The 24,778-nt window shown below is 33.8% G+C and overlaps 11 non-coding genes across 11 annotated transcripts; all 11 read left to right on the forward strand.

Annotated features, from left to right (window-relative positions):
• Positions 1-5,300: 5,300 nt before the first annotated feature.
• On the forward strand, positions 5,301-5,419 carry LOC123716836. The gene has a single exon (XR_006754670.1). It is a non-coding gene; the product is annotated as a 5S ribosomal RNA (ribosomal RNA).
• A 139-nt stretch (positions 5,420-5,558) lies between these two features.
• On the forward strand, positions 5,559-5,677 carry LOC123716860. The gene has a single exon (XR_006754692.1). It is a non-coding gene; the product is annotated as a 5S ribosomal RNA (ribosomal RNA).
• Positions 5,678-11,600: 5,923 nt separating this feature from the next.
• On the forward strand, positions 11,601-11,719 carry LOC123716816. Its single transcript, XR_006754652.1, has one exon. It is a non-coding gene; the product is annotated as a 5S ribosomal RNA (ribosomal RNA).
• A 136-nt stretch (positions 11,720-11,855) lies between these two features.
• On the forward strand, positions 11,856-11,974 carry LOC123716817. Its single transcript, XR_006754653.1, has one exon. It is a non-coding gene; the product is annotated as a 5S ribosomal RNA (ribosomal RNA).
• Positions 11,975-12,110: 136 nt separating this feature from the next.
• LOC123716818 lies at positions 12,111-12,229 on the forward strand. The gene has a single exon (XR_006754654.1). It is a non-coding gene; the product is annotated as a 5S ribosomal RNA (ribosomal RNA).
• Positions 12,230-12,366: 137 nt separating this feature from the next.
• Positions 12,367-12,485, forward strand: LOC123716819. Its single transcript, XR_006754655.1, has one exon. It is a non-coding gene; the product is annotated as a 5S ribosomal RNA (ribosomal RNA).
• A 138-nt stretch (positions 12,486-12,623) lies between these two features.
• On the forward strand, positions 12,624-12,742 carry LOC123716820. The gene has a single exon (XR_006754656.1). It is a non-coding gene; the product is annotated as a 5S ribosomal RNA (ribosomal RNA).
• Positions 12,743-19,238: 6,496 nt separating this feature from the next.
• LOC123716924 lies at positions 19,239-19,357 on the forward strand. The gene has a single exon (XR_006754750.1). It is a non-coding gene; the product is annotated as a 5S ribosomal RNA (ribosomal RNA).
• A 136-nt stretch (positions 19,358-19,493) lies between these two features.
• On the forward strand, positions 19,494-19,612 carry LOC123716854. The gene has a single exon (XR_006754687.1). It is a non-coding gene; the product is annotated as a 5S ribosomal RNA (ribosomal RNA).
• Positions 19,613-19,750: 138 nt separating this feature from the next.
• Positions 19,751-19,869, forward strand: LOC123716821. Its single transcript, XR_006754657.1, has one exon. It is a non-coding gene; the product is annotated as a 5S ribosomal RNA (ribosomal RNA).
• A 135-nt stretch (positions 19,870-20,004) lies between these two features.
• Positions 20,005-20,123, forward strand: LOC123716822. Its single transcript, XR_006754658.1, has one exon. It is a non-coding gene; the product is annotated as a 5S ribosomal RNA (ribosomal RNA).
• The last annotated feature ends 4,655 nt before the right edge of the window (positions 20,124-24,778 follow it).

The raw sequence follows: 24,778 nt of genomic DNA on the forward strand, positions 1-24,778 counted from the left end.
TTAACACAATCAAATCGTTAGGTTTATAAGAAACTGTCTTAACATTTTTGTCATAATTTAATTTTCGTTTACATTTGATTTTGAGTAAGTTGTGTCGAGCCTCTTTTTGAGAAGTTTGTATACGGTATTTCAGTTCGCATGGGTAATTATCATGATTGTATAAAGGTTCTACGCAAGTACCAGATAAATTGCTCGGAAGAACGCATTTCCTTCCAAAAACTAATTCGAATGGTGTAAATTTATGTTCTGAATGTACTGAAGTGTTATATGAAAAACAGCAAAATGGTAACCAAGAACTCCATACCTCTGGATGGTTATCGGTTTGAATTCTTAGAAAACTGTTTAGATGTTTATGGGAATTTTCAAGATGGTATGCGGTCGAATTTATCTGTTTTATATGAAGAAGCGTACACATTTCCTTAAATAATGAAAAGAAATAAATTCTTTACCTTGGTCTGTGGCGATCTCCCTTGGAATTCCATACCTTAATATAAAATTACTTACCAATGCTCGACTTCTTCAGATTTTTTAGAAACTAAAGGATAGGCTTCGACGTACTTACTCAGTTCACAATGAAGTGTTAGTATATAACTATAATTATTTTGATCTTGGTCTAAAGTAGTAATAGACATTGGTTTCTTTACTGGAAGAGAGTGTTTTTGAGTTTGACATTTATGACAACGTTGTACAAACGATTTTATATCTTTTTCCATGCTAGGCAACCCGCGTGGCCACTCGTAGGTAAGAGATGAAAATCATTAAGAATTACTCTTATTTCGTCTTTATCATTTATTCTTACCACATCAGGTAATATACAAATTCGTGGACCGGTCCATTTGCTATTTTTTTATCTCTTGTAATAATTTTTCTACGAAAATTTTATTATTTTTACTTTTTATAATATTCACTTCATTTATTTTTATCTTAGCACACAATTTTTCAAGCTCTTTCAAAAATTCAGCTCGTGACCTTTTTGATGAAGAGTCTAGGTATTTTATAAAAAGATTTTGCTTACTAGGCACATAACAAAATGTCTTTGTTTCTTTTTCAATAATGTTTTTACGTTTATACTCTTTTTATAAGTCTTTATTCATGAATTTTAATTCTATTGATTCTTTCGGTCTAATATGTGTCTCTACAACTTTTGGTTGATCAGGCCAATCGTCGGTAGTGATCATATTATCCGTAAGATAATTTTTTTTCACTTCATTTTAACGTTTACTTTGTGCCCTAGTCATTACACAAATATTTTCATGCATTTTCCTTAATTCATTACTAGTTATAGATACCCTAGATAACGCGTCCGCTACTGTATTTTCACTTTCTTTGACATACTCTACTGTAAAGTCATACTCTTCTATTTGAAGCTTAAATTTAGTAAGTCTACTAGAAGGATCTTTTAAATTATAAAGGTTCACCATCGAGGTCTGTCCTAATTATAAAATATCTGCCATATAAATAAGGTTTATAATACTTTATTGCCCATACAATTGCCAGCATTTCTTTTTCAATTGTTGAGCAATTCCTTTCGGCATTATTTAAAGATCTACTTGTATATCACACTGGTCTTCCGTCTTTATTACATAAAACTGCTTCTAAAGCAAAGTTTGAAGCATCTGTATAAAGTATAAACTGATTTTCCTCAGAGAAATCTGGATACTGTAATACTGGAGCTGATATTATACTTTCCTTTAGTAACTCGAATGATTTTTAACATTTGTCAGACCACACAAACGGTATATTTTTTCGACATAAATAATTTAGTTCATACGATTTCTCTGCAAAATTTGGCACAAATTTTCTGTAATAATTAACAAATGCAATGAAATGCAACCTCCAAGTGAATCTAGTATTTCCGTTATATTCGGAAGGGGAAATTTATCATTTTCGATGCAATTATTCAATTTTCTGTAATCTACAACAACTCGCCACTTTTTCTTACCACTGGAATCAGCCTTTTTAGGAATCAACACTAGTGGCACCTTCAGCAAGTAATTTATTAATTTCATTTTCTAAATCTTTTTTATGAGAATGTGGCAATCTATATGGTTTAACAAAAATTGGACTTACGTTTGGCTTTAATTTAATTGAATGCGTATAAATATCAGTAGTTGTTAATTTGTCCCCTTCAACGTAAAATACATCGTTATATTTAGCACACAAATTTTCTATCGTCATTCGCTCTTTGTTATTCAAATGACTGATTTGTAACTGAGATAAAAAAGTTTTAATTCTGTCTACATTTCTTTCAACTTTTTCAAAATTACAAATATTATATTTAGATAATTCATGTACGTCAATACTAAAATTTGATAATGTTAAAGGTTGATCTCTAGTATTTAATAATTTAATTGGTATAAGCCCGTTGATAGGTTTGACTATACAACTAGCTATGAAAACACCAGACGCTATCTCTGATGCACATATAACTGACTCATGTTCTTTGTCTGTCTCTATAAAATGTATAGATTCACATCTAGGCGGTAAATTTATTTTATTTTCTTTTGTATGTAAATCTAAAATAATGGTTTTATTGTTTTGTGATTTCAAAGTTAAATTTTGATCTTTGAAGTCAATTATAGCTTCATATTTCTTTAAAAAGTCTTTACCAATTATACCTGAAGCGTGACATGGCAACTTTTCAAAACATAAAACTTGTGTACAAAATGTACGCCACGTGTGTATAATTTTAAATAAACATATCCTATAACTTTGACTTTGCCCCCGATTCCATTTATTATTACATTATCTTTATGGATAGGAATGTTTAAATGTAATAACTGTTTATACTTAACAGCTGAAATTGACGCTCCCGTGTCAATTAGTCACGGACAAATTTGGTCATGTAATGATAAATAAATGTTACAGTTACTGTCGCTGGCTAAAATAGTCTCATTAGTCACGAAAAAAAATTATATCGTCATTTTTAGGTATATTTTCTGGTTCAGTAACTACGCGGATTTGATTTTTGCCCATCCTTTGGTTTCCACTAAATCTATAATTATTGTACCTGCTTGTACCTCCTCTATAGCCGGCTCGTGACGAACCTCTGTCTCGAGCTGACAATGACGGCTGCTGGTATGCTAGTCTCGCGTAGCTATAGCTGCTATATGCTCGGACCTCGCGTGCGGTGCGGAAAGGCTCTAGTGTTACCTCTTTGCCTGTAGTAGTTGCCTCGCCAAACCCTGGACTTGTTTTTCATATTCAGCACTTCTCCTGTCAAAGTTGATGATGACACTTCTTCATCAATTGCCGCATGTGCCGCGTCTTTTAAATATTCGAAATTTCTAGCCGCAACGATAGTGCTGAGCCTGCGATTTCTCAAGCCATCTGAAAATCTCTTTATTGCCATCTTTTCGTTTAAGGGTTTTAGCACCTCAAAATTTTATGAATCGTTATTCGCTTGAGAAATTGTAAGTTCATTCATCAATTCCGCAATTTCATCACCAAATTCTTTTATAGTCAAATTGTTTTGTTTTAAATTTTGTAACTTAATTTGAAGGGCTGTCGATCCCTTTTCAGGTATATCCTTTAACAATTCTGATACCAAAAGTATATGTCGTATTTAATTTTAATTTTGCTGACTGAGACAACCGACTCTTCAAAACAAAATTAATCAAATTCGCTTTACATTCTTTATTTTCTAGTAAACTGTCATAATATTCAATATTGTCTTTAATTTGTTTAATATTAATTTCATCATTTGTCATAATTGGGATAAGGCTTAATGCCCCACCTTTAAATCAAAAGTACTCATTTTGAAATTTTCCGTCTTTTCACTTTTTTTCTGAAGTTTCAATAGTACATAACTGCTTAATTTGTTCAAAAATAGATTCTATATCACTAAACGTCTTTTTATATAATTTCACATCCTCCTCTTTTACTTTACTACTACTTTTATTTTTTCGCACATATATCCTTTTGTCTTCGCTTAGCTCCTAATTTAATCAAATAAGTTCTTATACTTTTTAAATCATCGAATATAGTGGTTAATATTTCTGCCATAACATTAAACAACTACATTACTAAAATTATTTGAGTAAATATTTTTAATAAACAAACATTATGTTGCTATTTTAAAATATTGCAGTAAATATTTCTTATTACCTATATATTATTATGTATATATTTAATATGTTATATTTATATGCATCACAGTAAAATAATATGCATTAATACAATATTGATTATGCAACAGAGTACACTTCTAAACAAAATAATTACGAAACAATAAAAAATGATCATAGGAAATAAAGTTCGTAGAAATACAGGATACTCACTTTATCTTTTCACTATTTCATTTCCACTTACGCTTTTATAGCACTTTTCGCACTCGCACCATATCAACTTTTTCCGTAGGCACGTTGAAGACCATCCCAGCTGGAGCCCTCCGGGAAAAGGATCTGCGTAGGGCACTTCTTATCACCTCCTGTCGCATCCACGACTTATGGCACCTTCTATATGCTTTATACATGAACACCAAAGATACCAAAATTATGCATAGCAGTAAAATAGCCAACAGAATATTCATCGTGCTCAAATGGAAATGAACTTGATCCAACTTTGCGTAATTTCCACTTCCACCTGCTGCATTTTGGGCAATTACAATTTCCTCCTGTTTTGATTGTTGTCCACCCATTTTTTGTAATTATTTGGATAACTTTCCGGAACAAATACGAACGTAACTGCACTTGGAAACAGCACAATGCCAAGCGTTTTATAATGTTTTATTATTCGCACTGCACAAAATTTCACGAAACTCATCTTGACGCGATATTATTTTTAATACTTGCGCCTTAAACGGTAACCAGATCGGCGTCGGCGCGCTGTAACGCGATACCCCATGGCACGGGTCGCCATGTAAGGTTGGGAAATGGAGCCGACTGAAACGAACGAAGTCTTGATTAGAACTGCTCGTTTATTATTTTATAACATTATGAAAATTACAATTTTCTAATATGTGATTGACCCTCTCCTGAAACGGTCAGAAATCATATTACAGCCTGCTGAAAAGTTCTCTAAGTAGTGGAAAAATCTAGAAACATTGCAGTCGACCCGTCTTCGTAACAATATGTTATCTCTTACACACCGAAGTTAAGCAACGTCGGACGCGGTCAGTACTTGGATGGGTGACCGCCTGGGAACACCGCGTGATGTTGGCTTTTTGTTTTTTAAAGTACAAGCAATATGTATGTCCTTAGTTTTGCGAAACAAAAGCAACGGTCAGCACATTTTCACTCGTATTTTTGTTAGATTTTAGGTTCTATTAAAATCAGTCGCACCCATTCGATCGGTTCCTCGCCAACGTCCATACCACGTTGAATACACCGGTTCTCGTCCGATCACCGAAGCTAAGCAACGTCGGGCGCGGTCAGTACTTGGATGGGTGACCGCCTGGGAACACCGCGTGATGTTGGCTTTTTGTTTTTTAAAGTACAAGCAATATGTATGTCCTTAGTTTTGCGAAACAAAAGCAACGGTCAGCACATTTTTCACTCGTATTTTTGTTAGATTTTAGGTTCTATTAAAATCAGTCGCAACCCTTCGTTCGGTCCCTCGCCAACGTCCATACCACGTTGAATACACCGGTTCTCGTCCGATCACCGAAGTTAAGCAACGTCGGGCGCGGTCAGTACTTGGATGGGTGACCGCCTGGGAACACCGAGTGATGTTGGCATTTTGTTTTTTCAGGTACATGCTATATGTGTCCTTAGTTTTGCGAAAGAAAAGCAGCGGTCGGCAGTTTTTCACTCGTATTTTTGTTAAATTTTAGGTTCTATTAAAATCAGTCGCACCCATTCGATCGGTCCCTCGCCAACGTCCTTACCACGTTGAATACACCGGTTCTCGTCCGATCACCTGTAAGGTTGGGAAGTGGAGCCGAATGAAACGAACGAAGTCTTGATTAGAACTGCTCGTTTATTAGCAATAATATTGATTAAATATGAATAGTACAATAGGTATAATATGTTATCTCTTACATCTCCCCCTTATAAAGAAAAAAAATGTATGATTACAAAGATCACATTTTTTTATTAAATTTTTTTATGTAGCTTCACTTTTATAGGTGAATGAATATAATCATTATAATCCTAAAATACGTAGTAAATATTGTATTGATTACATTGCTTATGTACTAATAATAAAATTCACTTTCATTTATGATGTATTTTAGTTCTATTTTTATGAACTAAATAAGGCTTTCCGTCCTTTAAGATTTCACAACATTCGGAGAAACATCTCTGATTACAGTGAAGGGATCTGAATACACATCACTCATTTTGTTATTATTTTCATTTTTTAACACAATCAAATCGTTAGGTTTATAAGAAACTGTCTTAACATTTTTGTCATAATTTAATTTTCGTTTACATTTGATTTTGAGTAAGTTGTGTCGAGCCTCTTTTTGAGAAGTTTGTATACGGTATTTCAGTTCGCATGGGTAATTATCATGATTGTATAAAGGTTCTACGCAAGTACCAGATAAATTGCTCGGAAGAACGCATTTCCTTCCAAAAACTAATTCGAATGGTGTAAATTTATGTTCTGAATGTACTGAAGTGTTATATGAAAAACAGCAAAATGGTAACCAAGAACTCCATACCTCTGGATGGTTATCGGTTTGAATTCTTAGAAAACTGTTTAGATGTTTATGGGAATTTTCAAGATGGTATGCGGTCGAATTTATCTGTTTTATATGAAGAAGCGTACACATTTCCTTAAATAATGAAAAGAAATAAATTCTTTACCTTGGTCTGTGGCGATCTCCCTTGGAATTCCATACCTTAATATAAAATTACTTACCAATGCTCGACTTCTTCAGATTTTTTAGAAACTAAAGGATAGGCTTCGACGTACTTACTCAGTTCACAATGAAGTGTTAGTATATAACTATAATTATTTTGATCTTGGTCTAAAGTAGTAATAGACATTGGTTTCTTTACTGGAAGAGAGTGTTTTTGAGTTTGACATTTATGACAACGTTGTACAAACGATTTTATATCTTTTTCCATGCTAGGCAACCCGCGTGGCCACTCGTAGGTAAGAGATGAAAATCATTAAGAATTACTCTTATTTCGTCTTTATCATTTATTCTTACCACATCAGGTAATATACAAATTCGTGGACCGGTCCATTTGCTATTTTTTTATCTCTTGTAATAATTTTTCTACGAAAATTTTATTATTTTTACTTTTTATAATATTCACTTCATTTATTTTTATCTTAGCACACAATTTTTCAAGCTCTTTCAAAAATTCAGCTCGTGACCTTTTTGATGAAGAGTCTAGGTATTTTATAAAAAGATTTTGCTTACTAGGCACATAACAAAATGTCTTTGTTTCTTTTTCAATAATGTTTTTACGTTTATACTCTTTTTATAAGTCTTTATTCATGAATTTTAATTCTATTGATTCTTTCGGTCTAATATGTGTCTCTACAACTTTTGGTTGATCAGGCCAATCGTCGGTAGTGATCATATTATCCGTAAGATAATTTTTTTTCACTTCATTTTAACGTTTACTTTGTGCCCTAGTCATTACACAAATATTTTCATGCATTTTCCTTAATTCATTACTAGTTATAGATACCCTAGATAACGCGTCCGCTACTGTATTTTCACTTTCTTTGACATACTCTACTGTAAAGTCATACTCTTCTATTTGAAGCTTAAATTTAGTAAGTCTACTAGAAGGATCTTTTAAATTATAAAGGTTCACCATCGAGGTCTGTCCTAATTATAAAATATCTGCCATATAAATAAGGTTTATAATACTTTATTGCCCATACAATTGCCAGCATTTCTTTTTCAATTGTTGAGCAATTCCTTTCGGCATTATTTAAAGATCTACTTGTATATCACACTGGTCTTCCGTCTTTATTACATAAAACTGCTTCTAAAGCAAAGTTTGAAGCATCTGTATAAAGTATAAACTGATTTTCCTCAGAGAAATCTGGATACTGTAATACTGGAGCTGATATTATACTTTCCTTTAGTAACTCGAATGATTTTTAACATTTGTCAGACCACACAAACGGTATATTTTTTCGACATAAATAATTTAGTTCATACGATTTCTCTGCAAAATTTGGCACAAATTTTCTGTAATAATTAACAAATGCAATGAAATGCAACCTCCAAGTGAATCTAGTATTTCCGTTATATTCGGAAGGGGAAATTTATCATTTTCGATGCAATTATTCAATTTTCTGTAATCTACAACAACTCGCCACTTTTTCTTACCACTGGAATCAGCCTTTTTAGGAATCAACACTAGTGGCACCTTCAGCAAGTAATTTATTAATTTCATTTTCTAAATCTTTTTTATGAGAATGTGGCAATCTATATGGTTTAACAAAAATTGGACTTACGTTTGGCTTTAATTTAATTGAATGCGTATAAATATCAGTAGTTGTTAATTTGTCCCCTTCAACGTAAAATACATCGTTATATTTAGCACACAAATTTTCTATCGTCATTCGCTCTTTGTTATTCAAATGACTGATTTGTAACTGAGATAAAAAAGTTTTAATTCTGTCTACATTTCTTTCAACTTTTTCAAAATTACAAATATTATATTTAGATAATTCATGTACGTCAATACTAAAATTTGATAATGTTAAAGGTTGATCTCTAGTATTTAATAATTTAATTGGTATAAGCCCGTTGATAGGTTTGACTATACAACTAGCTATGAAAACACCAGACGCTATCTCTGATGCACATATAACTGACTCATGTTCTTTGTCTGTCTCTATAAAATGTATAGATTCACATCTAGGCGGTAAATTTATTTTATTTTCTTTTGTATGTAAATCTAAAATAATGGTTTTATTGTTTTGTGATTTCAAAGTTAAATTTTGATCTTTGAAGTCAATTATAGCTTCATATTTCTTTAAAAAGTCTTTACCAATTATACCTGAAGCGTGACATGGCAACTTTTCAAAACATAAAACTTGTGTACAAAATGTACGCCACGTGTGTATAATTTTAAATAAACATATCCTATAACTTTGACTTTGCCCCCGATTCCATTTATTATTACATTATCTTTATGGATAGGAATGTTTAAATGTAATAACTGTTTATACTTAACAGCTGAAATTGACGCTCCCGTGTCAATTAGTCACGGACAAATTTGGTCATGTAATGATAAATAAATGTTACAGTTACTGTCGCTGGCTAAAATAGTCTCATTAGTCACGAAAAAAAATTATATCGTCATTTTTAGGTATATTTTCTGGTTCAGTAACTACGCGGATTTGATTTTTGCCCATCCTTTGGTTTCCACTAAATCTATAATTATTGTACCTGCTTGTACCTCCTCTATAGCCGGCTCGTGACGAACCTCTGTCTCGAGCTGACAATGACGGCTGCTGGTATGCTAGTCTCGCGTAGCTATAGCTGCTATATGCTCGGACCTCGCGTGCGGTGCGGAAAGGCTCTAGTGTTACCTCTTTGCCTGTAGTAGTTGCCTCGCCAAACCCTGGACTTGTTTTTCATATTCAGCACTTCTCCTGTCAAAGTTGATGATGACACTTCTTCATCAATTGCCGCATGTGCCGCGTCTTTTAAATATTCGAAATTTCTAGCCGCAACGATAGTGCTGAGCCTGCGATTTCTCAAGCCATCTGAAAATCTCTTTATTGCCATCTTTTCGTTTAAGGGTTTTAGCACCTCAAAATTTTATGAATCGTTATTCGCTTGAGAAATTGTAAGTTCATTCATCAATTCCGCAATTTCATCACCAAATTCTTTTATAGTCAAATTGTTTTGTTTTAAATTTTGTAACTTAATTTGAAGGGCTGTCGATCCCTTTTCAGGTATATCCTTTAACAATTCTGATACCAAAAGTATATGTCGTATTTAATTTTAATTTTGCTGACTGAGACAACCGACTCTTCAAAACAAAATTAATCAAATTCGCTTTACATTCTTTATTTTCTAGTAAACTGTCATAATATTCAATATTGTCTTTAATTTGTTTAATATTAATTTCATCATTTGTCATAATTGGGATAAGGCTTAATGCCCCACCTTTAAATCAAAAGTACTCATTTTGAAATTTTCCGTCTTTTCACTTTTTTTCTGAAGTTTCAATAGTACATAACTGCTTAATTTGTTCAAAAATAGATTCTATATCACTAAACGTCTTTTTATATAATTTCACATCCTCCTCTTTTACTTTACTACTACTTTTATTTTTTCGCACATATATCCTTTTGTCTTCGCTTAGCTCCTAATTTAATCAAATAAGTTCTTATACTTTTTAAATCATCGAATATAGTGGTTAATATTTCTGCCATAACATTAAACAACTACATTACTAAAATTATTTGAGTAAATATTTTTAATAAACAAACATTATGTTGCTATTTTAAAATATTGCAGTAAATATTTCTTATTACCTATATATTATTATGTATATATTTAATATGTTATATTTATATGCATCACAGTAAAATAATATGCATTAATACAATATTGATTATGCAACAGAGTACACTTCTAAACAAAATAATTACGAAACAATAAAAAATGATCATAGGAAATAAAGTTCGTAGAAATACAGGATACTCACTTTATCTTTTCACTATTTCATTTCCACTTACGCTTTTATAGCACTTTTCGCACTCGCACCATATCAACTTTTTCCGTAGGCACGTTGAAGACCATCCCAGCTGGAGCCCTCCGGGAAAAGGATCTGCGTAGGGCACTTCTTATCACCTCCTGTCGCATCCACGACTTATGGCACCTTCTATATGCTTTATACATGAACACCAAAGATACCAAAATTATGCATAGCAGTAAAATAGCCAACAGAATATTCATCGTGCTCAAATGGAAATGAACTTGATCCAACTTTGCGTAATTTCCACTTCCACCTGCTGCATTTTGGGCAATTACAATTTCCTCCTGTTTTGATTGTTGTCCACCCATTTTTTGTAATTATTTGGATAACTTTCCGGAACAAATACGAACGTAACTGCACTTGGAAACAGCACAATGCCAAGCGTTTTATAATGTTTTATTATTCGCACTGCACAAAATTTCACGAAACTCATCTTGACGCGATATTATTTTTAATACTTGCGCCTTAAACGGTAACCAGATCGGCGTCGGCGCGCTGTAACGCGATACCCCATGGCACGGGTCGCCATGTAAGGTTGGGAAATGGAGCCGACTGAAACGAACGAAGTCTTGATTAGAACTGCTCGTTTATTATTTTATAACATTATGAAAATTACAATTTTCTAATATGTGATTGACCCTCTCCTGAAACGGTCAGAAATCATATTACAGCCTGCTGAAAAGTTCTCTAAGTAGTGGAAAAATCTAGAAACATTGCAGTCGACCCGTCTTCGTAACAATATGTTATCTCTTACACACCGAAGTTAAGCAACGTCGGACGCGGTCAGTACTTGGATGGGTGACCGCCTGGGAACACCGCGTGATGTTGGCTTTTTGTTTTTTCAAGTACAAGCAATATGTATGTCCTTAGTTTTGCGAAACAAAAGCAACGGTCAGCACATTTTCACTCGTATTTTTGTTAGATTTTAGGTTCTATTAAAATCAGTCGCACCCATTCGATCGGTCCCTCGCCAACGTCCATACCACGTTGAATACACCGGTTCTCGTCCGATCACCGAAGTTAAGCAACGTCGGGCGCGGTCAGTACTTGGATGGGTGACCGCCTGGGAACACCGCGTGATGTTGGCTTTTTGTTTTTTTAGGTACATGCAATATGTGTGTTTAGTTTTGCGAAACAAAAGAAACGTTCGGCAGTTTTTCACTCGTATTTTTGTTATATTTTAGGTTATATTGAAATCAGTCGCACCCATTCGATCGGTCCCTCGCCAACGTCCATACCACGTTGAATACACCGGTTCTCGTCCGATCACCGAAGTTAAGCAACGTCGGGCGCGGTCAGTACTTGGATGGGTGACCGCCTGGGAACACCGCGTGATGTTGGCTTTTTGTTTTTTTAGGTACATGCAATATGTGTGTTTAGTTTTGCGAAACAAAAGAAACGTTCGGCAGTTTTTCACTCGTATTTTTGTTATATTTTAGGTTATATTGAAATCAGTCGCACCCATTCGATCGGTCCCTCGCCAACGTCCATACCACGTTGAATACACCGGTTCTCGTCCGATCACCGAAGTTAAGCAACGTCGGGCGCGGTCAGTACTTGGATGGGTGACCGCCTGGGAACACCGCGTGATGTTGGCTTTTTGTTTTTTAAAGTACAAGCAATATGTATGTCCTTAGTTTTGCGAAACAAAAGCAACGTTTGGCAGTTGTTCACTCGTATTTTGTGAAATTTTAGGTTCTATTAAAATCAGTCGCACCCATTCGATCGCTCCCTCGCCAACGTCCATACCACGTTGAATACACCGGTTCTCGTCCGATCACCGAAGTTAAGCAACGTCGGGCGCGGTCAGTACTTGGATGGGTGACCGCCTGGGAACACCGCGTGATGTTGGCTTTTTGTTTTTTCAAGTACAAGCAATATGTATGTCCTTAGTTTTGCGAAACAAAAGCAACGGTCAGCACATTTTCACTCGTATTTTTGTTAGATTTTAGGTTCTATTAAAATCAGTCGCACCCATTCGATCGGTCCCTCGCCAACGTCCATACCACGTTGAATACACCGGTTCTCGTCCGATCACCGAAGTTAAGCAACGTCGGGCGCGGTCAGTACTTGGATGGGTGACCGCCTGGGAACACCGCGTGATGTTGGCTTTTTGTTTTTTCAGGTACATGCAATATGTGTCCTTAGTTTTGTGAAACAAAAGTAGCGGTCGGCAGTTTTTCGCTCGTATTTTTGTTAGATTTTAGGTTTTATTAAAATCAGTCGCACCCATTCGATCGGACCCTCGCCAACGTCCATACCACGTTGAATACACCGGTTCTCGTCCGATCACCTGTAAGATTGGGAAGTGGAGCCGAATGAAACGAACGAAGTCTTTATTAGAACTGCTCCTTTATTAGCAATAATATTGATTAAATATGAATAGTACAATAGGTATAATATGTTATGTCTTACATCTCCCCCTTATAAAGAAAAAAAATGTATGATTACAAAGATTACATTTTTTTATTTTTTTTATTACATTTTTTTTATGTAACTTCACTTTATAGGTGAATGAATATCATCATTATAATCCTAAAATACGTAGTAAATAATATATTGATTACATTGCTTATGTACTAATAATAAAATTCACTTTCATTTATGATGTATTTTAGTTCTATTTTTATGAACTACATAAGGCTTTCCGTCCTTTAAGATTTCAACATTCGGAGAAACATCTCTGATTACAGTGAAGGGACCTGAATACACATCACTCATTTTGTTATTATTTTCATTTTTATCACAATCAAATCGTTAGGTTTGTAAGAAACTGTCTTAACATTTTTGTCATAATTTAATTTTCGTTTACATTTGCTTTTGAGTAAGTTGTCTCGAGCCTCTTTTTGAGAAGTTTGTATACGGTATTTCAGTTCGCATGGGTAATTATCATGATTGTATAAAGGTTCTACGCAAGTACCAGATAAATTGCTCGGAAGAACGCATTTCCTTCCAAAAACTAATTCGAATGGTGTAAATTTATGTTCTGAATGTACTGGAGTGTTATATGAAAAACACCAAAATGGTAACCAAGAACTCCATACCTCTGGATGGTTATCGGTTTGAATTCTTAGAAAACTGTTTAGATGTTTATGGGAATTTTCAAGAGAACCAATACTTTCATGATGGTATGCGGTCGAATTTATCTGTTTTATATGAAGAAGCGTACACATTTCCTTAAATAATGAAAAGAAATAAATTCTTTACCTTGGTCTGTGGCGATCTCCCTTGGAATTCCATACCTTAATATAAAATTACTTACCAATGCTCGACCGACTTCTTCAGATTTTTTAGAAACTAAAGGATAGGCTTCGACGTACTTACTCAGTTCACAATGAAGTGTTAGTATATAACTATAATTATTTTGATCTTGGTCTAAAGTAGTAATAGACATTGGTTCCTTTACTGGAAGAGAGTGTTTTTGAGTTTGACATTTATGACAACGTTGTACAAACGATTTTATATCTTTTTCCATGCTAGGCCAATAATAGTATTTCTTAATGTTATTGTACATTCTTCTCATACCCGTGTGGCCACTCGTAGGTAAGAGATGAAAATCATTAAGAATTACTCATATTTCGTCTTTATCATTTATTCTTACCACATCAGGTAATATACAAATTCGTGGACCGGTCCATTTGCTATTTTTTATCTCTTGTAATAATTTTTCTACGAAAATTTTATTATTTTTACTTTTTATAATATTCACTTCATTTATTTTTATCTTAGCACACAATTTTTCAAGCTCTTTCAAAAATTCAGCTCGTGACCTTTTTGATGAAGAGTCTAGGTATTTTATAAAAAGATTTTGCTTACTAGGCACATAACAAAATGTCTTTGGTTCTTTTTCAATAATGTTTTTGCGTTTATACTCTTTTAATAAGTCTTTATTCATGAATTTTAATTCTATTGATTCTTTCAACTACAAATTCTACAAATTTTGGTTGATCAGGCCAATCGTAGGTAGTGATCATATTATCCGTAAGATAATTTTTTTTCACTTCATTTTAACGTTTACTTTGTGCCCTAGTCATTACACAAATATTTTCATGCATTTTCCTTAATTCATTACTAGTTATAGATACCCTAGATAACGCGTCCGCTACTGTATTTTCACTTTCTTTGACATACTCTACTGTAAAGTCATACTCTTCTATTTGAAGCCTAAATTTAGTAAGTCTACTAGAAGGATCTTTTAAATTATAAAGGTTCACCAAAGGTCGATGGTCTGTCCTAATTATAAAATATCTGCCATATAAATAAGGTTTATAATACTTTATTGCCCATACAATTGCCAGCATTTCTTTTTCAATTGTTGAGTAATTCTTTTCGGCATTATTTAAAGATCTACTTGTATATCACACTGGTCTTCCGTCTTTATTACATAAAACTGATTCTAAAGCAAAGTTTAAAGCATCTGTATAAAGTATAAACTGATTTTCCTCAGAGAAATCTGGATACTGTAATACTGGAGCTGATATTATACTTTCCTTTAGTAACTCGAATGATTTTTGACATTTGTAATACACGACGACATAAATAATTTAGTTCATACGCTTTCTCTGCAAAATTTGGCACAAATTTTCTGTAATAATTAACAAATGCAATAAATCGTTTTAGCTCGTCAACAATTTGTGGACGAGGGTAATCTTTGACAATTTTTCTGGATCCGGATGTACTCCTTTTTCTGATACAACATGGCCCAAATACATCAATTCTTTTTTTAGAAAAATGCTCTTCGAGGTATTTAATATTAAATTTACTTTTCTAAGCCGATTAAATACATCTTGTAAGTTTTTATTGTGTGAAGCCAATGTTCTTCCAAAAACAATTAAATCGTCTAAATAAATAAAGCATTTTTCGTAATTCAACCCTGCCATCCCCATTGTCATCATACGAGAGAATGACCCTGGACTTGTTTTTAAGCCCATAGGTATCCTGGTCATCTGGTATTGCCCTGAGCAAAATGCAGTGTATTTTCTCGATTCTTTATCAAGAGATACATTATAATATCCTTGATAAAGATCTAGATGACTAAAATAAATGCAACCTCCAAGTGAATCTAGTATTTCCGTTATATTCGGAAGGGGAAATTTATCATTTTCGATGCAATTATTCAATTTTCTGTAATCTACAACAACTCGCCACTTTTTCTTACCACTGGAATCAGCCTTTTTAGGAATCAACAGTAGTGGACTCGACCACTCACTGTTGCAAGGTTCAATGACACCTTCAGCAAGTAATTTATTAATTTCATTTTCTAAATATTTTTTATGAGAATGTGGCAATCTATATGGTTTAACAAAAATTGGACTTACGTTTGGCTTTAATTTAATTGAATGCGTATAAATATCAGTAGTTGTTAATTTGTCCCCTTCAACGTAAAATACATCGTTATGCACACAAATTTTCTATCGCCATTCGCTCTTCGTTATTCAAATGACTGATTTGTAACTGAGATAACAAAGTTTTAATTCTGTCTACATTTCTTTTTCAAAATTACAAATATTATATTCATATAATTCATGTACGTCAATACTAAAATTTGATAATGTTAAAGGTTGATCTCTAGTATTTAATAATTTAATTGGTATAAGCCCGTTGATAGGTTTGACTATACAACTAGCTATAAAAACACCAGACGCTATCTCTAAAGCACATGTTGCTAATGTTGTTTGTCTGTCTCTATAAAATATATAGATTCACATCTAGGCGGTAAATTTATTTTATTTTCTTTTGTATGTAAATCTAAAATAATGGTTTTATTGTTTTGTGATTTCAAAGTTAAATTTTGATCTTTGAAGTCAATTATAGCTTCATATTTCTTTAAAAAGTCTTTACCAATTATACCTGAAGCGTGACATGGCAACTTTTCAAAACATAAAACTTGTGTACAAAGTGTACGCCACGTGTGTATAATTTTAAATAAACATATCCTATAACTTTGACTTTGCCCCCGATTCCATTTATTATTACATTATCTTTATGGATAGGAATGTTTAAATGTAATAACTGTTTATACTTAACAGCTGAAATTGACGCTCCCGTGTCAATTAGCCACGGACAAATTTGGTCATGTAATGATAAATAAATGTTACAGTTACTGTCGCTGGCTAAAATAGTCTCATTAGTCACGAAAAAAATTTAAATCGTCATTTTCAGGTATATTTTCTGGTTCAGTACCTACGCGGATTTGATTTTCGCCCATCCTTTGGTTTCCACTAAATCTATAATTATTGTACCTGCTTGTACCTCCTCTATAGCCGGCTCGTGACGAACCTCTGTCTCGAGCTGACAATGACGGCTGCTGGTATGCTAGTCTCGCGTAGCTATAGCTGTTATATGCTCGGACCTCACGTGCGGTGCGGAAAGGCTCTATTGTTACCTCTTTGCCTGTAGTAGTTGCCTCGCCAAACCCTGGAGTTGTTTTTCATATTCAGCACTTCTCCTGTCAAAGTTGATGATGACACTTCTTCATCAATTGCCGCATGTGCCGCGTCTTTTAAATATTCGAAATTTCTAGCCGCAACGATAGTGCTGAGCCTGCGATTTCTCAAGCCATCTGAAAATCTCTTTATTGCCATCTTTTCATTTAAGAGTTTTAGCACCTCAAAATTTTATGAATCGTTATTCGCTTGAGAAATTGTAAGTTCAGTCATCAATTCCGCAATGTCATCACCAAATTCTTTTATAGTCAAATTGTTTTGTTTTAAATTTTGTAACTTAATTTGAAGGGCTGTCGATCCCTTTTGAGGTAATAGGTGCTTGCGCATATCCTTTAACAATTCTGATACCAAAAGTATATGTCGTATTTAATTTTAATTTTGCTGACTGAGACAACCGACTCTTCAAAACAAAATTAATCAAATTCGCTTTACATTCTTTATTTTCTAGTAAACTGTCATAATATTCAATATTGTCTTTAATTTGTTTAATATTAATTTCATCATTTGTCATAATTGGGATAAGGCTTAATGCCCCACCTTTAAATCAAAAGTACTCATTTTGAAATTTTCCGTCTTTTCACTTTTTTTCTGAAGTTTCAATAGTACATAACTGCTTAATTTGTTCAAAAATAGATTCTATATCACTAAACGTCTTTTTATATAATTTCACATCCTCCTCTTTTACTTTACTACTCGATATCTCTTTATTTAAGTATTGAAAAGTGTTCAAATACTCATTATAAATGATAGAAGCTTCACTTAATTTTTTCGCACATATATCCTTTTGTCTTCGCTTAGCTCCTAATTTAATCAAATAAGTTTTTATACTTTTTAAATCATCGAATATAGTGGTTAATATTTCTGCCATAACATTAAACAACTACATTACTAAAATTATTTGAGTAAATATTTTTAATAAACAAACATTATGTTGCTATTTTAAAATATTGCAGTAAATATTTCTTATTACCTATATATTATTATGTATATATTTAATATGTTATATTTATATGCATCACAGTAAAATAATATGCATTAATATAATATTGATTATGCAACAGAGTACACTTCTAAACAAAATAATTACGAAACAATAAAAAATGATCATAGGAAATAAAGTTCGTAGAAATACAGGATACTCAATTTATCTTTTCACTATTTCATTTCCACTTACGCTTTTATAGCACTTTTCGCACTCGCACCATATCAACTTTTTCCGTAGGCACGTTGAAGACCATCCCAGCTGGAGCCCTCCGGGAAAAGGATCTGCGTAGGGCACTTCTTATCACCTCCTGTCGCATCCACGACTTATGGCACCTTCTATATGCTTTATACATGAACACCAAAGATACCAAAATTATGCATAGCAGTAAAATAGCCAACAGAATATTCATCGTGCTCAAATGGAAATGAACTTGATCCAACTTTGCGTAATTTCCACTTCCACCTGCTGCATTTTGGGCAATTACAATTTCCTCCTGTTTTGATTGTTGTCCACCCATTTTTTGTAATTATTTGGATAACTTTCCGGAACAAATACGAACGTAACTGCACTTGGAAACAGCACAATGCCAAGCGTTTTATAATGTTTTATTATTCGCACTGCACAAAATTCCACGAAACTCATCTTGACGCGATATTGTTTTTAATACTTGCGCCTTAAACGGTAGCCAGATCGGCGCCGGCGCGCTGCAACGCGATACCCCATGGCACGGGTCGCCATGTATGGTTGGGAAATGGAGCCGACTGAAACGAACGAAGTCTTGATTAGAACTGCTCGTTTATTATTTTATAACATTATGAAAATTACAATTTTCTAATATGTGATTGACCCTCTCCTGAAACGGTCAGAAATCATATTACAGCCTGCTGAAAAGTTCTCTAAGTAGTGGAAAAATCTAGAAACATTGCAGTCGACCCGTCTTCGTAACAATATGTTATCTCTTACACACCGAAGTTAAGCAACGTCGGACGCGGTCAGTACTTGGATGGGTGACCGCCTGGGAACACCGCGTGATGTTGGCTTTTTGTTTTTTCAAGTACAAGCAATATGTGTGCTTAGTTTTGCGAAACAAAAGCAACGTTCGGCAGTTGTTCACTCGTATTTTTGTTAGATTTTAGGTTCTATTAAAATCAGTCGCACCCATTCGATCAGTTCCTCGCCAACGTCCATACCACGTTGAATACACCGGTTCTCATCCGATCACCGAAGTTAAGCAACGTCGGGCGCGGTCAGTACTTGGATGGGTGACCGCCTGGGAACACCGCGTGATGTTGGCTTTTTGTTTTTTCAAGTACAAGCAATATGTGTGCTTAGTTTTGCGAAACAAAAGCAACGTTCGGCAGTTGTTCACTCGTATTTTTGTTAGATTTTAGGTTCTATTAAAATCAGTCGCACCCATTCGATCGGTTCCTCGCCAACGTCCATACCACGTTGAATACACCGGTTCTCGTCCGATCACCGAAGTTAAGCAACGTCGGGCTCGGTCAGTACTTGGATGGGTGACCGCCTGGGAACACCGCGTGATGTTGGCTTTTTGTTTTTTCAAGTACAAGCAATATGTATGTCCTTAGTTTTGCGAAACAAAAGCAACGTTCGGCAGTTGTTCACTCGTATTTTTGTTAGATTTTAGGTTCTATTAAAATCAGTTGCACCCATTCGATCGGTTCCTCGCCAACGTCCATACCACGTTGAATACACCGGTTCTCGTCCGATCACCGAAGTTAAGCAACGTCGGGCGCGGTCAGTACTTGGATGGGTGACCGCCTGGGAACACCGCGTGATGTTGGCTTTTTGTTTTTTCAGGTACATGCAATATGTGTGCTTAGTTTTGCGAAACAAAAGCAGCGTTCGGCAGTTTTTCACTCGTATTTTGTGAAATTTTAGGTTTTATTAAAATCAGTCGCACCCCTTCGATCGGTCCCTCGCCAACGTCCATACCACGTTGAATACACCGGTTCTCGTCCGATCACCGAAGTTAAGCAACGTCGGGCGCGGTCAGTACTTGGATGGGTGACCGCCTGGGAACACCGCGTGATGTTGGCTTTTTGTTTTTTCAGGTACATGCAATATGTGTGCTTAGTTTTGCGAAACAAAAGCAGCGTTCGGCAGTTTTTCACTCGTATTTTTGTTAGATTTTAGGTTCTATTAAAATCAGTCGCACCCATTCGATCGGTCCCTCGCCAACGTCCTTACCACGTTGAATACACCGGTTCTCGTCCGATCACCTGTAAGGTTGGGAAGTGGAGCCGAATGAAACGAACGAAGTCTTGATTAGAACTGCTCGTTTATTAGCAATAATATTGATTAAATATGAATAGTACAATAGGTATAATATGTTATGTCTTACATCTCCCCCTTATAAAGAAAAAAAATGTATGATTACAAAGATTACATTTTTTTATTTTTTTATTACATTTTTTTATGTAACTTCACTTTTATAGGTGAATGAATATAATCATTATAATCCTAAAATACGTAGTAAATATTGCATTTATGATGTATTTTAGTTCTATTTTTATGAACTAAATAAGGCTTTCCGTCCTTTAAGATTTCACAACATTCGGAGAAACATCTCTGATGAAGATCTCTGGTGAAGGGACCTGAATACATTTTGTTTTTTTATTATTTTCATTCAACTCATTTTGTTATTATTTTCATTTTTTAACACAATCAAATCGTTAGGTTTATAAGAAACTGTCTTAACATTTTTGTCATAATTTAATTTTCGTTTACATTTGATTTTGAGTAAGTTGTGTCGAGCCTCTTTTTGAGAAGTTTGTATGCGGTATTTCAGTTCGCATGGGTAATTATCATGATTGTATAAAGGTTCTACGCAAGTACCAGATAAATTGCTCGGAAGAACGCATTTCCTTCCAAAAACTAATTCGAATGGTGTAAATTTATGTTCTGAATGTACTGAAGTGTTATATGAAAAACAGCAAAATGGTAACCAAGAACTCCATACCTCTGGATGGTTATCGGTTTGAATTCTTAGAAAACTGATTACTGACTTAGATGTTTATGGGAATTTTCAAGAGAACCAATACTTTCATGATGGTATGCGGTCGAATTTATCTGTTTTATATGAAGAAGCGTACACATTTCCTTAAATAATGAAAAGAAATAAATTCTTTACCTTGGTCTGTGGCGATATCCCTTGGAATTCCATACCTTAATATAAAATTACTTACCAATGCTCGACCGATACTTACTCAGTTCACAATGAAGTGTTAGTATATAACTATAATTATTTTGATCTTGGTCTAAAGTAGTAATAGACATTGGTTCCTTTACTGGAAGAGAGTGTTTTTGAGTTTGACATTTATGACAACGTTGTACAAACGATTTTATATCTTTTTCCATGCTAGGCCAATAATAGTATTTCTTAATGTTATTGTACATTCTTCTCATACCCGCGTGGCCACTCGTAGGTAAGAGATGAAAATCATTAAGAATAACTCATATTTCGTCTTTATCATTTATTCTTACCACATCAGGTAATATACAAATTCGTGGACCGGTCCATTTGCTATTTTTTATCTCTTGTAATAATTTTTCTATTTTTTATATATTTTATATCTAAAATTTTATTATTTTTACTTTTTATAATATTCACTTCATTTATTTTTATCTTAGCACACAATTTTTCAAGCTCTTTCAAAAATTCAGCTCGTGACCTTTTTGATGAAGAGTCTAGGTATTTTATAAAAAGATTTTGCTTACTAGGCACATAACAAAATGTCTTTGTTTCTTTTTCAATAATGTTTTTGCGTTTATACTCTTTTAATAAGTCTTTATTCATGAATTTTAATTCTATTGATTCTTTCGGTCTAATATGTGTCTCTACAACTTTTGGTTGATCAGGCCAATCGTCGGTAGTGATCATATTATCCGTAAGATCAATTTTTTTCACTTCATTTTAACGTTTACTTTGTGCCCTAGTCATTACACAAATATTTTCATCCATTTTCCTTAATTCATTACTAGTTATAGATATAGGTATTTTCACTTCCTTTGACATACTTTACTGTAAAGTCATACTCTTCTATTTGAAGCCTAAATTTAGTAAGTCTACTAGAAGGATCTTTTAAATTATAAAGGTTCACCAAAGGTCGATGGTCTGTCCTAATTATAAAATATCTGCCATATAAATAAGGTTTATAATACTTTATTGCCCATACAATTGCCAGCATTTCTTTTTCAATTGTTGAGCAATTCTTTTCTATTCGGCATTATTTAAAGATCTACTTGTATATCACACTGGTCTTCCGTCTTTATTACATAAAACTGCTTCTAAAGCAAAGTTTGAAGCATCTGTATAAAGTATAAACTGATTTTCCTCAGAGAAATCTGGATACTGTAATACTGGAGCTGATATTATACTTTCCTTTAGTAACTCGAATGATTTTTAACATTTGTCAGACCACACAAATGGTATATTTTTTCGACATAAATAATTTAGTTCATACGCTTTCTCTGGAAAATTTGGCACAAATTTTCTGTAATAATTAACAAATGCAATGAAATGCAACCTCCAAGTGAATCTAGTATTTCCGTTATATTCGGAAGGGGAAATTTATCATTTTCGATGCAATTATTCAATTTTCTGTAATCTACAACAACTCGCCACTTTTTCTTACCACTGGAATCAGCCTTTTTAGGAATCAACAGTAGTGGACTCGACCACTCACTGTTGCAAGGTTCAATGACACCTTCAGCAAGTAATTTATTAATTTCATTTTCTAAATATTTTTTATGAGAATGTGGCAATCTATATGGTTTAACAAAAATTGGACTTACGTTTGGCTTTAATTTAATTGAATGCGTATAAATATCAGTAGTTGTTAATTTGTCCCCTTCAACGTAAAATACATCGTTATATTTAGCACACAAATTTTCTATCGTCATTCGCTCTTTGTTATTCAAATGACTGATTTCTAACTGAGATAAAAAAGTTTTAATTCTGTCTACATTTCTTTCAACTTTTTCAAAATTACAAATATTATATTCATATAATTCATGTACGTCAATACTAAAATTTGATAATGTTAAAGGTTGATCTCTAGTATTTAATAATTTAATTGGTATAAGCCCGTTGATAGGTTTGACTATACAACTAGCTATAAAAACACCAGACGCTATCTCTGAAGCACATATAACTGACTCATGTTCTTTGTCTGTCTCTATAAAATGTATAGATTCACATCTAGGCGGTAAATTTATTTTATTTTCTTTTGTATGTAAATCTAAAATAATGGTTTTATTGTTTTGTGATTTCAAAGTTAAATTTTGATCTTTGAAGTCAATTATAGCTTCATATTTCTTTAAAAAGTCTTTACCAATTATACCTGAAGCGTGACATGGCAACTTTTCAAAACATAAAACTTGTGTACAAAGTGTACGCCACGTGTGTATAATTTTAAATAAACATATCCTATAACTTTGACTTTGCCCCCGATTCCATTTATTATTACATTATCTTTATGGATAGGAATGTTTAAATGTAATAACTGTTTATACTTAACAGCTGAAATTGACGCTCCCGTGTCAATTAGTCACGGACAAATTTGGTCATGTAATGATAAATAAATGTTACAGTTACTGTCGCTGGCTAAAATAGTCTCATTAGTCACGAAAAAAAATTATATCGTCATTTTTAGGTATATTTTCTGGTTCAGTAACTACGCGGATTTGATTTTTGCCCATCCTTTGGTTTCCACTAAATCTATAATTATTGTACCTGCTTGTACCTCCTCTATAGCCGGCTCGTGACGAACCTCTGTCTCGAGCTGACAATGACGGCTGCTGGTATGCTTGTCTCGCGTAGCTATAGCTGCTATATGCTCGGACCTCGCGTGCGGTGCGGAAAGGCTCTATTGTTACCTCTTTGCCTGTAGTAGTTGCCTCGCCAAACCCTGGAGTTGTTTTTCATATTCAGCACTTCTCCTGTCAAAGTTGATGATGACACTTCTTCATCAATTGCCGCATGTGCCGCGTCTTTTAAATATTCGAAATTTCTAGCCGCAACGATAGTGCTGAGCCTGCGATTTCTCAAGCCATCTGAAAATCTCTTTATTGCCATCTTTTCGTTTAAGGGTTTTAGCACCTCAAAATTTTATGAATCGTTATTCGCTTGAGAAATTGTAAGTTCATTCATCAATTCCGCAATTTCATCACCAAATTCTTTTATAGTCAAATTGTTTTGTTTTAAATTTTGTAACTTAATTTGAAGGGCTGTCGATCCCTTTTCAGGTAATAGGTGCTTGCGCATATACTTTAACAATTCTGATACCAAAAGTATATGTCGTATTTAATTTTAATTTTGCTGACTGAGACAACCGACTCTTCAAAACAAAATTAATCAAATTCGCTTTACATTCTTTATTTTCTAGTAAACTGTCATAATATTCAATATTGTCTTTAATTTGTTTAATATTAATTTCATCATTTGTCATAATTGGGATAAGGCTTAATGCCCCACCTTTAAATCAAAAGTACTCATTTTGAAATTTTCCGTCTTTTCACTGAAGTTTCAATAGTACATAACTGCTTAATTTGTTCAAAAATAGATTCTATATCACTAAACGTCTTTTTATATAATTTCACATCCTCCTCTTTTACTTTACTACTACTTTTATTTTTTCGCACATATATCCTTTTGTCTTCGCTTAGCTCCTAATTTAATCAAATAAGTTCTT

The sequence above is a fragment of the Pieris brassicae genome, chromosome 11 (genome assembly GCF_905147105.1).
Source record: "Pieris brassicae chromosome 11, ilPieBrab1.1, whole genome shotgun sequence".
Lineage (NCBI taxonomy): Eukaryota > Metazoa > Arthropoda > Insecta > Lepidoptera > Pieridae > Pieris > Pieris brassicae.